Below are 12,080 nucleotides of genomic sequence, written 5' to 3' on the forward strand. Positions count from 1 at the left end.
GTAGAATTATAATCCAAAGCCCAGGGATTTAACATTACATTGATATTTGCCATCTTTCATTTTGGTTAAGAATATTACAGTGGAACCGTTCCTATCTCCCTCTTACTGGATCTAATCGAGAAAAAAAGCACCCAGAAGCTCGGATAAGGAGGGGATGTTTTGGCTTAATCAGCTCGCATTTTAAGTATTTTTTTGGTATGGTGTGAGCGCAAAAGTGAACTTTGTCCGTTAAGGTCACTCCTGACAGAATCCAAGTTTCAAAGTGCTCGCGTTTTCGGGGGCACACCACTCTATACGGAAGCAACGCACAACTGTCATTTTTATTTTTTCACGCAGCAAAGCAAAGCTGAATCAACAAAAATGACAGTTGTTCGCCGCCTCCGTATCGAGTAGGAATCCTATAGGATCCCTAGTATCGAGTGGTGTGCCCTCGAAAACGCGAGCACTTTGAAACTTGGATTCTGTCAGGAGTGACCTTAAGGTGCTTGAAACTGAATGTGTACCAAAAGATTACCAGTTTGGTTAGGAACAAATTTAATGTCAATCTGAACTTCTGGTAGGTTAAGCTGTTTTTTACAATTTTGCATACTAAAATGAATTGAGAAGCATTACACAAGATGCTCAGAAGACCTGCGGAGATTTTTCCTCCAGATTAACTAATAATCACAAATCCAGGCATGCGAATAAGAATGACACCGTTACTGTAAGACCACGAACTTAAGGGCGACTCCCTAGTGAAAAGTCATCATCGTGGGGGAGCCCAGAAACCTTCCTCTGTTCATTTGCCTATCTCCAAAACGATTTCGGTAAAAATGTCAGAGGACCGGAACCGGAGAACCGGAGCTTTTGCCTAAGTGAGAGGATGCTTTGGCAGCAGGATGCCATTTTATACACATGTGTTGCATGGATATGGGGCATTAGCATTAATGCGGAGATAATAATGCTGTCCAACGAGCAGCTCCAATTAGCTCGAAGTTGTTCCCGTCCGGTTCTTTTTTTGTCAATAAATGGACATGAGAGAGATGGGAATAACTTCGAACTGCTCATCAAGATTTTTTTTATGTACATCAGGTTATCCGACTTGTCAATATCCCCAACTCAGCCATCTTGGATTTTTGTATGGAATTTATGCTCGTTTGTTTACGTTTTGCACTGAAAATGTATGCTTCCCCCCCGCGCTGTTTATTCCCATCTACTGACGAAGTCGGATAACCTGTACATAAAAAAAATCTTGCTGCTCATATTGGACAGCACTAATCTGTAATAACCGCCACGAAATTTATCGAATTCGTTCGACACATTCCCACCTTCATAACGACGCTACCTCCAGATGATTTGCGGCTGTTCTTAGTTTCAGTTGCTGCGAAGAACTTAGGACCACGGTTGCAACCTGACTATAGACAGAACCCAGCCAGGTTTACTCTAATACAACAACCTCGTAGAAGTCATCGGAAGTAGTAAGAAGATATTTTTCCATATCAAGTATCTTCCACCGGTATCCTGCCTTCACATTGGTGAATAGATGTTGCATGAAGAAGAAGCAGAAAGATGATATTTAGAAAAATCTTCAAGGGAAAGCATACGAAGCCCGTACTGCTAACCATTTTAATGCTTTTAGAGATTTTAAGGAAGAGTTTTAAAAATGCCTTCCTATGCCTTTTTTTAAATATCATCTTTCTGCTTCTTCTTCTTCATGCAACGTCAAAGCGCCAATAAGAACTTTGTCGTCGCAATCGAGGTTTGGAGTAACTATCGGAGCTTTGGAAGTTTGCACGGCTTCGCATCAGGGGACGAAAGTTCAAAATTATAACCACCCGAATACCCGATACTGTTCCTATCATATGCCTATCGCATGATGTGTGTTATGCTCGCTTGCTTGAAAACTATGCCCTGCATGGAAAAGAGGGATGTTTTTGTTTGATTTGGATTTGTGCAACGAACAGATAGAAGAGAATTCTTGCGACATTATCGCACGCTACATGCGTTTGTGTTTCCTCTCACTCGCGACATTATTGCTCTCTCTCGTTTATGTTGAAACTTCAGAGAGCATATCGTATAATATTTTTGTCTATGTTGTAATTTGCCAAGGAGCAATATGTTCATGTTGTTTTTGTTTTCTTTCTCCAGGTTTTATTATGCAATGTAGCGGCGCTATGCTTTCACTCCCGTTCTTATGTTGGAAACCGCGCACACCGTTGTGTTTTGGAGCAGAATACACCTACTTACAGAATGCTGTCTGTATGCGCGCAAAATCTTCAGTATTTCGAGAAGCATTGAAAAGAAACCAACGGCAGGAAATACCAAATAAATTATAAATGAAAACAAAAAATAACTACTTCATGCTCCAAATAATTTCTCAATTCCCTATGATTCTGTTGTTTTATTGTTGGTACACATTTATAGTTATTAAAAAAACTAAAAATAGTTAACGAAGCCAGTGAACAATCTTTGTTCATGAAAAAAATCACAAAAATAAGAAACAAATCAAGTTCCTTTTCATTGCTTTGTTTGGGATGATATGGGATGAAGTACCAAACCCTAATACAAAAACTCTCGTGAATTTCAATGCAGTTGTAATTATTTATTCTAATTTTAAATAGATATGAAAACTAAGACTATGAAATGCAAATTATTTTTTATGAGATTTTTTGCTCTTTCTGCATAAAATTTCAAAAGACCGGCATTAAAACATATACGATGTACGTACATCTAATAAGAATATACTCCCGAATAAAAGGGAGAAAAGGAAACATAAACATTTATGTTGAAGGCGGCAAAATGCAGTTTCACAGCACATAACTGAATGCTGAAGGGACACGAACAAGTGGCAGTTCCGGAACGAAAACGTAATGCAATGCAGCAGTGCCATGGATTATGGTTAGGGTGACAGGGAATGTTCTATTCGGTCGTAAATATTTCCTAATGCATGACAAAAGATAGAAAAAAAGAAGATATTTTGAAAGAATTGGCACATTCCATGCTTCAGCATATTTATTTTAACCTTCCGTCTGTGCTTAAAAAAAACTTACTTTGACTGTGTTCTGGGGTCATATTAACCCCAAATTGAAATTGCTTTAAAATTTTTTTTTTGTTTAACCAATTTTGGATTTTATGGGCAGTTTCGAAAGATAATTTAATCATCTTTCAGGACGTTACCTAAGAGTGATCATGGGCGGGTACCTTGCGGGGAGGGATTTTCGTAAAAAAGGGTACAAAACCAGTATTTTTATGCACATTTTGCTTGTATCTGAAAATTCTACCCATTATGAACTGCATGTTTTCAAAAAGGTTATGCAGGAAGGTGTGTGCTTTGACATGAGGCATTGATTAGTTTAGAACTTGGCCGCTAGGTGGTGGTATATATAAAATCATTATTTTAGACCAACTCATTCCGATATATGGAATTTTATAAATTGTGAATATTCCTACAGCACAAATTTAAAATTTCTAAAAATTATGTCTTTAGTAAAGTTTATCTAGTGGGAATGGACTGTCTTGTGACGAAAAAATAATTGTGAATTTTACAACTAGGCAGCGCTAGTGTGCTTGCAATATTCTTGCATGTGTGAAACATTGCTCTAGCTTGAGATCCTTCGTACCTACACCCAAGTTGTATTGGACAAAATTGTTCAGGAGCAGTTATATTTGAGTATATTGTTCCATGTGAGATCTGATGTATTTTGGTGCGTAGTATTTTTGACAAACATAAATGTTGTGGTACAGGGCGGACTCGATTATCCGGAGGCTTGATTATCCGGGGCTCGATTAACCGGAGAAAATGGCTCGATTATCCGGAGTCATATATTTACCCTTTATACAAAGATGAAAATATTAGTCGTGTTTGGCACAACTTAACACAAAATCAAGGCAAATGCAGCCGTAACGTACCCAGTATGTGCCAGACTTATATCAAAAAGCCAGAGGCATCCACCTAGTGGTGATAGTGCCGTTCTCGTTTTTCTAAGCGATCCAAAATCAAACATTCATAAAGATGGCAAATTCATGAACTTGTCATAAGACGAGTTTGTACAATCCCATTTAATTCCACCACTTAATTGTACCTTGACAGATACGTATTTCGACCTCAACAGTAAAGTCGTCTTCAGTGTCTCGTGTTTGACTCGACTAGTCGGCCCAAACATATTGCTTGGTCGAAATGCTCATTTAACAGAAAGGGCCATTTAGCTGAATGAGGTTATATTTCTTTCCATATGACGCTATAGCAAATGATATTTTTAGCCTTTTGGTCCGTTCGGCCTAACGACATTTTCGGCCAAACGCCATTTTCGGACAAATGTTTCGGGGAAAGGAAGTTGGCAACTCTTACCTTAACATGTTATTCGATCAAGTGGCATTTGAAAAAAGGATTTCCACCGAATGACTTTCGTCAAAAGATATTTAGTTACCAGATAAAGATTGTCGCTGTCGTCGCTGTCCGGAACATCAATGGAGGAAAAATACATACGATTTGACAGTTAGGTACCACACATGTTTCGGACAGTAGAACAAAGGGGGCCGAAGCGACAATCTTTATCTGGTAACTAAAATATCTTTTCTTTCGTCAATCGACGAGAAGGACCGAAAGGCAACAAACCCTCCTGGTCGACATTTTTGGCCGTATTACTTGTTCTGTACAAATTCCGAAGAATATCTAAACCATTTCCCTTAAAAATTTGAAACAATTTCCCGTGAAAATTAAAAAAAAATCCATAACAAATACCAATTTTTAGGTGGTAATTCTAAAAAATGTGCTCTTGGAATAAGAAATTCTCTAAAGAATCTCCCGTGAAAATTTCAAAGAATTCTCCGTGGAAACTTCAGAGTGTTTAACTCCAAGGTTTTCTTGGATGGCCTAAAACATATTCTGTATACGCATTCTATTATTTGCATTGCTGGAGCAGGTTGAATACAAAGAAAACTTTTGGAAGACTCTACCACAGCATGCATGTTTGCCAAAAATACTTCGCATCAAAATACGTCAGAACTCACATGGAACAATATACTCAAATATAACTGCTCACTGGCACCGCCTTTTGGAAGAAGTGCTCGGTCATAAGCTTGTGTTCACTCTCCTGATATGCGATTTAATTCAATTTTAGCCGAATATTGTCTGAAGTACAGTTCTTGATGTTTTGTTTGGAAACTCACTTTCCAAAAACTTTTGCCTATATTTCTCGAGGGTGAACCCAAACTTTTGGCCGGGAGTGTATGCATCTTACACTCTTGCGTATGTGTAAACAATAAATTGCCCCCAAATTGATTTCAAACACTTTTTGGAATGAAATGGTTTTATGGGAGTGAAATGATCCATTTTAGCATAAAAAACTCAGACGTGATGCAATCCTTTAACTTGCAAACAAGTTAGTTCGCGCGGGAGCGCTCAATGATTGAGATTTATGAATGATTTGATCAACTGTACTTTTATTTTAGTGATACTGCACGGTTGGATGATAGACAATCTAATCGAAAAGAGTTATCGATTGCAAAGTCATGTACAAGCTACAAAATTTTACGCTACGGCAAGTGCTGGCAGTGTTTGTTTACGAAATTAACAGCGTTGCTAAATCGCCTGGACAAGTATTCGCCCATCTTTTAATATAGGATCCCTAGACTTGACCAGTCCGAGCGCGACAGATTTCATTGGACGAAGAAATGTTCTTAGTTGGAAGTTATTTTTTATGTTCGTCAATTAATCAAGCCGTTTTTGACTAACAAATACACTGTTTGCTGAACGGGTTGTATAACCAAAAATGTCGTTTGGTCGAACTTTATGGAACGTACACACGGTCAAGCAGTTCGACCAACATTGACTCCACCTCCCGTTTATTCAAACATTCATCAATTTTTATCAACACCGACACGAACAATCAATTTATTCGACCAACAATATCACACACGAACGACCGAAGCACCATCTCGAGCATCAACCATCAAAAAGTATATGGGGGTTTCTACAACTTCACTACAAATGCCCAAACATGTTCGGCGAACCTTGACTCCCCCCCCGACAACTGAAACCAAAATCAAACCGTTTTAATTTTTCCAACCGAGCCCCCAACTGTCAAATGGTTGTTCGAACAACTTCACACACGTTCCAACAAAGCAGCAACCGAAGCGTTTTCTTGGGGGTGGAGTCAATGTTCGTCGAACTGCTTGACTGGTGTGTACGTAGCATTAGTGAAGGTGAAAAGTGTGAAGTATTAATTGAGTAGTGGATGTGAAAAATAAGAAGTGATGCGTCCACTTCTTACTTCCCACTAACTTCTTTCTCCTAATTTCTTACTTGATCCCTCTCCAAGAACTTGCTTTGATAAAAAAAATTTAAAACATTTTTCCTCCAAAATACGCGGAATTTTTGAATTGCTGTGGTTGCTACATGAACGATTTTTGTTATTAAATTCGACAGCACATGCAATTTTAAAGACTTGATCCCCTTTTTATGATATCTACGCAATACATCATTTTTCCTGCCAACCCTTCATCAAATCTGTCAAATCTACAAAAAATTAGAAGCTGAGTAGAAATAGATTTATAATTTTTTGAACTTTTTCGCCAAATTTTTTTATGGATGACTAATGGGGATTAAGGGATTAAGTGTCCCCATATTGAGGCAATAACTTCAAATCCAAATATCCTTGAACTTTGATGTAATGTTGACATATCCATCAGCACAGATCATTGAGCATATTCATGGCTTTGTGCTGTGAAAAAACGAAAGCATTTGGTCATTGTTATGAAAAGTTGTTCAAATTTTGCGTGGCCAATAAAAACATCTTTAGGAAGAATAACTCACCACATAAAAGTCATTTGCTTAGAGGATCTATACTAAAAATATGCTAGAACAAAACTTCTTTAGTTCTCGATAAAACAGGGGGTGATCAAGTGTCCCGGGGATCAAGTCTCCCCACCTTCACCTAATTGAAATTAATAAATTTTATGGTGAAGGGGAAACTTAACATTTTTTATGAAGGTTACATATAGCAATAAACAATACATATTTATTTTTTCTTTTGCAGGTAATTTGTTTCGAAAATCATCATTGAATCTTCCCTTTGGCATTGAAAAACCAATATGTATGACGAAAAAATGAAACCTAATGAGAAACAATTATTTGAAGCTAAAAAATAGTAACAATAAATGATAAGGTATCACAATTTCCAAAACAAATAGATTTTTTTTAAATCATGACCATTGTGCGGAATGATTATGCAAATTCAAATGCCTTCAAATCCATCGCTACTACCTGAAAAACAAATCTCCATAATTTAAAAATTGTCTCAATATAGAGAATACAAACAGTTATCCTTTAGAATAAGAGTAACAACCGAAATAATTTATGAAGTGAAAAAGGTTAAGAGAACGCGTTTAAGGTCACTCCTGACGGAATCCAATGTTCAAAGTACTCGCGTTTTCAAGGGCACACCATTCGATACGGAAGCAACACACAATTGCGTCGCAGCATGCGTGAAAAAATAAAAATGACAGTTGTGCGTTGCTTCCGTATCGAATGGTGTGCCCATGAAAACGCGAGTACTTTGAAAATTGGATTCCGTCAGGAGTGACCTTAATAGATTCCGAAAAACCAAAGTTGACGCTATTTTGAAAATGGATTTTTTTTCAAAATTTCAATACTTATATCAATCATAAGTCGCTGTTATGAAATTCATTAGTCGCTTTTATGGACAACATAAGTTTGCAATAAAACCAAAAACATCCTCATTCATAGAAGAAAAAATATGAAAATCTTTAGTTCAATCAAAGTTAATTGCCTATTTTTCGAGTATTGGACCACCCGACATGGACATTAATTTACAATGCTCTGAAAACTCAGATGTGAATATGTAAATTATGTGGAAGATTTTGGTTTGAAAATGTATTGGAGGTAACCACTTTCCATCGATGGGACTCGAACTCACTACCCTCAGTAATCTTGGATTTTGTTTTTACACGTTTTTTTTTCGCTCGTATTTTTGATCTTGTGACTTCAATTTGCCACCAAACTCTTCGCAACATGTTTCAAAAAATCCAGAATAAATCAAAGAAAAATCACATGATAATTAATATAGGGTATCTGTTCCATTATTAATAACATGCTCCTATATCAATAACATTCGCAAAACAGGCAATTTAGGCTCAATTTGTTTCGTGTTTTGTTGTTTTCCGGCGTGCTCACTGCTGAAAAAAATCACAAAAATGAGAAATAAAACAATTCGCGCACCAATCCTTTGTTTTCGGATGGTATTGATTTGGGTACATGGTATGAATTCAAGGAGCAGTTCCCCTACGTTTAACATTTAGGATGAGTGGAAAATCGAGAAAATGTAAATAGTGTAAAAACAGAATACAGTGTATTTGACAGGCTCAGGCGTGTATAACACTTAACGGAGCCGAGACTATTAATGATATTTACAATCGATATCATCTTATTATCAACAGTTAGTAAGGGAAAGGGACAAAGACCAAGATACTCGTGGCGACTCAAGGTTAGATTGCGTAATTTGGTGATGGACGGGGTTGGGATTTAGGTTTGAGGTATTTCAGCTGCTCATCCGGGTATTTGACGTCATGTCTGGTTTGGCGTAGCGTCGTGGTTGGGTTTTGGTTCTTCAGGGAGCATCTTCCGGATGGCCAGAGCTTCATGGTACACGGAACAATAAGACAGAGACAAGGAAAAAAAACTGAGAAAGAAAAATTGAAGTATTAGACTTTGATGTCAGACGAGCAAAGAAAGGCATAGATGGCCTGCAAATAAACCACATCGCGATCTCCCAAAACACCTCGAACTTCCCTGAAGGGTTGTTTACCTCGGGCCACAAGGGTATCCAATAATTGCTCTCTTGAGGCGCCATTTTCCGTGCAATACCAAACTACGTGATCGATGTCATCGTAACCGGCTCCACACCTTCATATATTGCTATCGACCAGGTTAATTCTATAGAGATGTGCGTTTAGTGAATAGTGATTGGACATAAGCCTCGACATCGTGCGGATGAAGCCTCGACTTAAGTCCTCACCTCTGAACCACGCTCGCGCAGAAACTTTAGGAACTATGAAAAAAAGACACCGTCCAAGTTCATTGTTTGACCAAATCATTTGCCAATTTTGAAGAGTACTCTGACGGACTAATGGGAAAAACTCGTTGTTCGAGATTTGTCTATCATAAACTTCACCTTCCTGTGCGCCCACCTTTGCTAGCGAGTCCGCCTTCTCATTGCCATAGATTAGGCAATGGGATGGGACCCATACAAAGGTAATCTTGAATGATCTTTCGACCAAATCACGCATCTGCTCTCTTACAGTTGTAAGAAAGTAAGATGCGTGCTTAACAGGTTTCATCGACCGGAGTGCCTCGATAGAACTAAGACTATCCGAGAAGATGAAATAATGGTCTACGGGCTGATCGGAAATTATCCTTAAGCGAAATTAATTGCTGCCAGCTCAGCAACATAAACCGAACACGGTTCTTGAAGTTTTCGGAAGGTGGTTGAATTTACGTTGAAAACACCGAAGCCAGTGGATCCGTTAATGCGAGAACCATCAGTGAAATATCTGTTATTGCAATTGACATGTTCATATTTTTCAGAAAAAATGGAAGGGATAGATATTTGTCGAAGATGATCTGGTATTCCTTGAATAGCGTGTTTCATGGACAGATCGTATTCAATGGAGGAACTGTCGTTGATGAAGTTAACTCGAGGTGGATTATAACATGGAAGACAGAGATCTGACGATATGTAGTTGAGATAGACTCGCAGGTATCTTGAACGATGAACCAGTTCAAGCATATTATCGAAGTTTTCTAATACAAGTGTGTTACTTGTTCCACATTTGATCAGTATTCTAAGTGAGAGCTCCCAGTAACGGTGCTTTAAAGGAGTGACTCCAGCAAGCACCTCCAGGCTCATGTTATGCGTTGAATGCATACAGCCAAGAGCAATACTCAAGCAACGATATTGAATTCGTTCCAATTTGATCAGGTGACACTCAACTGCTGAGTGCAGAAAGAGCCATACTCTAAAACAGAGAGAATAGTCGTTTTATATAGTTTGATGAGGTCTTCCGGGTGAGCGCCCCACCAAGTTCCGGAGATAGAACGGAGAAAATGGATCCTTTTTCGGCATTTCTCTAACAAATAATCAATATGGGGTTTCCAGGTACACTTGGAATCAAACCAGACCCCAAGGTATTTAGAAGATAAAGATTGGTTTATGTCATCTTTCAACAGCTTTAGTTTCAGTTGAGCTGGGTACCGTTTTTTAGTAAACACAACCAATTGAGTTTTTGCGGAGAGAACTCGATCCCTAAATGTCTGGCCCAAACAGTCAGGTTATTTAGGATTTTTGCAATGGTCTTTGCAGGACATTTGCACATGAACCTCTTAGGGAGATCACGGCATCATCTGCAAGTTGTCTAAGCGTGCATTGTCCTTCCAAACAATTGTCAATATCTTTAATATAGAAATTGTAAAGCAAGGGACTTAAACATGAACCTTGGGAAGGCCCATGTAGCTATTTCTAGAAGTTGTTAGATTGCCGAGAGTAAAGTTCATGTGTTTTACTGACAACAAATTGTACAAGAAATTATTCAAAATAACGGGCAATCCACTACTGTGCAGATTTTCCGACAGTACAGAAACAGTACAGTACATGGAAACAGAATCAAAAGCGCCCTTAATATCCAAGAAAACTGAAGCCAGTTGCTCCTTGTGCGCATAGGTCAGCTGTATATCTGAAGAGAGCAACGCTAGACAATCATTTGTTCCTTTACCTTTTCGAAAACCGAATTGAGTATTTGACAGTAATGCATTTTGCTCGACCCAATGGTCAATTCTTGAAAGGATCATTTTCTCCAATAATTTCCTCATGCACGATAGCATGGCAATCGGTCGGTATGAATTGTGATTAGACGCTGGTTTCCCAGGCTTTTGAATAGCTATTACTTTGACCTGTCGCCATTCTGGAGGTACGATGTTGTACTCCATGAAGCAGTTGTACAGGTCAAGTAATTGTCTTTTTGCGATATCTGGAAGATTTTTAAGAAGATTGAATTTGATGCTATCGCATCCCAGAGCAGAGTTGTTCGATGAAAGAAGATTCATAGATAGTTCCAGCATTGAGAATGGTCCACCCAAAGAACCGGGATCAAGCGTAGATTCTCGAAATAGCGGTTCAGCTGGTACGGAATCTGGACAGACCTGGACAGACCTTTTTTGCGAAGTTGAATATCCATCGATTGGAGTATTCTTCACTCTCGTTGGTGGAAATGCGTTTTCCAAAGTATTGTCATTGAGGTTTCTCGTGATAGTCCCTCGACAAAACGTCGCCAGTAGCTACGTTTTTTAGCCTTGAGAAGATTTTTTAGCTTTCTTTCAAGCCTCAAATACTCTTCGAAAAGCTCAGACCTTCCTTGTTTACGGAAAGCCTTGAAGGCATCAGATTTCTCGGAATACAACTTAGTACATTCATCATCCCATCCAGGTGTGGCTGGTCTTCTCATGACAGATGTACTTGGAACGCGTCGTTTCTGAGCTTCTAGTGCGCTTTTATGAATCAATTCGGTAAGGAATCGATACTCATCCAGTGGAGGAAGAATATCAGTTGCTTCAATACCAATTTTTACCGCCGATGCAAATTTTTGCCAGTCAATGTTTTTCGTGACTAGTTGTGCTTTTAACTAGGCTACGAAGGATTCTATCATTTTTAAATGCATGTAGAACCCCAATCCTAAATCCGAATAAATTCATTGATAAAAAACAACTTAAGCGCGTTCAGCGTCACGTGAATGTTCGGAACACTTTCACTGCTGGTAACCCTGCTGTCCAAAAATATCCGATTCTCTCAATCTTATTTCCTGGCGTTCCCTCCGGGTTTTATCTTCGCGGTTCGTATGCTATTTGTACACTTCTCATCCGTAACCACCGCGTGCATGTTTGGGTTCGTTATGCTTCGCTTTTATGCTCTGTTATTGTCACTGTGCTTCAATATTGGGCCATGCTTTGGCAAAAGTTCTCTCTTACCGTCGTCGTTGTCGTCGTCGAATTGGCTCGTTTGGTTCTTGCTGCTGGGTGCGCTCCGTTCTAT

At 38.7% G+C, this 12,080-nt stretch overlaps 2 protein-coding genes across 2 annotated transcripts in view; both read left to right on the forward strand.

Moving 5' to 3' along the window:
• Positions 1-2,381, forward strand: part of LOC134212754 (zinc finger protein 431-like) — a 115,614-nt gene extending 113,233 nt beyond the window's left edge. Inside the window, exon 6 of the mRNA XM_062690888.1 lies at positions 2,128-2,381. The gene's annotated coding sequence lies outside the window, so the exon portion shown is untranslated. The remainder of the gene's footprint in view (positions 1-2,127) is intronic.
• LOC134212756 (zinc finger protein 431-like) overlaps positions 1-7,149 on the forward strand; it is a 69,950-nt gene extending 62,801 nt beyond the window's left edge. The window contains exon 3 of the mRNA XM_062690893.1: positions 7,017-7,149. The gene's annotated coding sequence lies outside the window, so the exon portion shown is untranslated. The remainder of the gene's footprint in view (positions 1-7,016) is intronic.
• Positions 7,150-12,080: the final 4,931 nt, after the last annotated feature.

The sequence above is a fragment of the Armigeres subalbatus genome, chromosome 2, assembly GCF_024139115.2.
Source record: "Armigeres subalbatus isolate Guangzhou_Male chromosome 2, GZ_Asu_2, whole genome shotgun sequence".
NCBI classification, from domain to species: Eukaryota; Metazoa; Arthropoda; class Insecta; order Diptera; family Culicidae; genus Armigeres; species Armigeres subalbatus.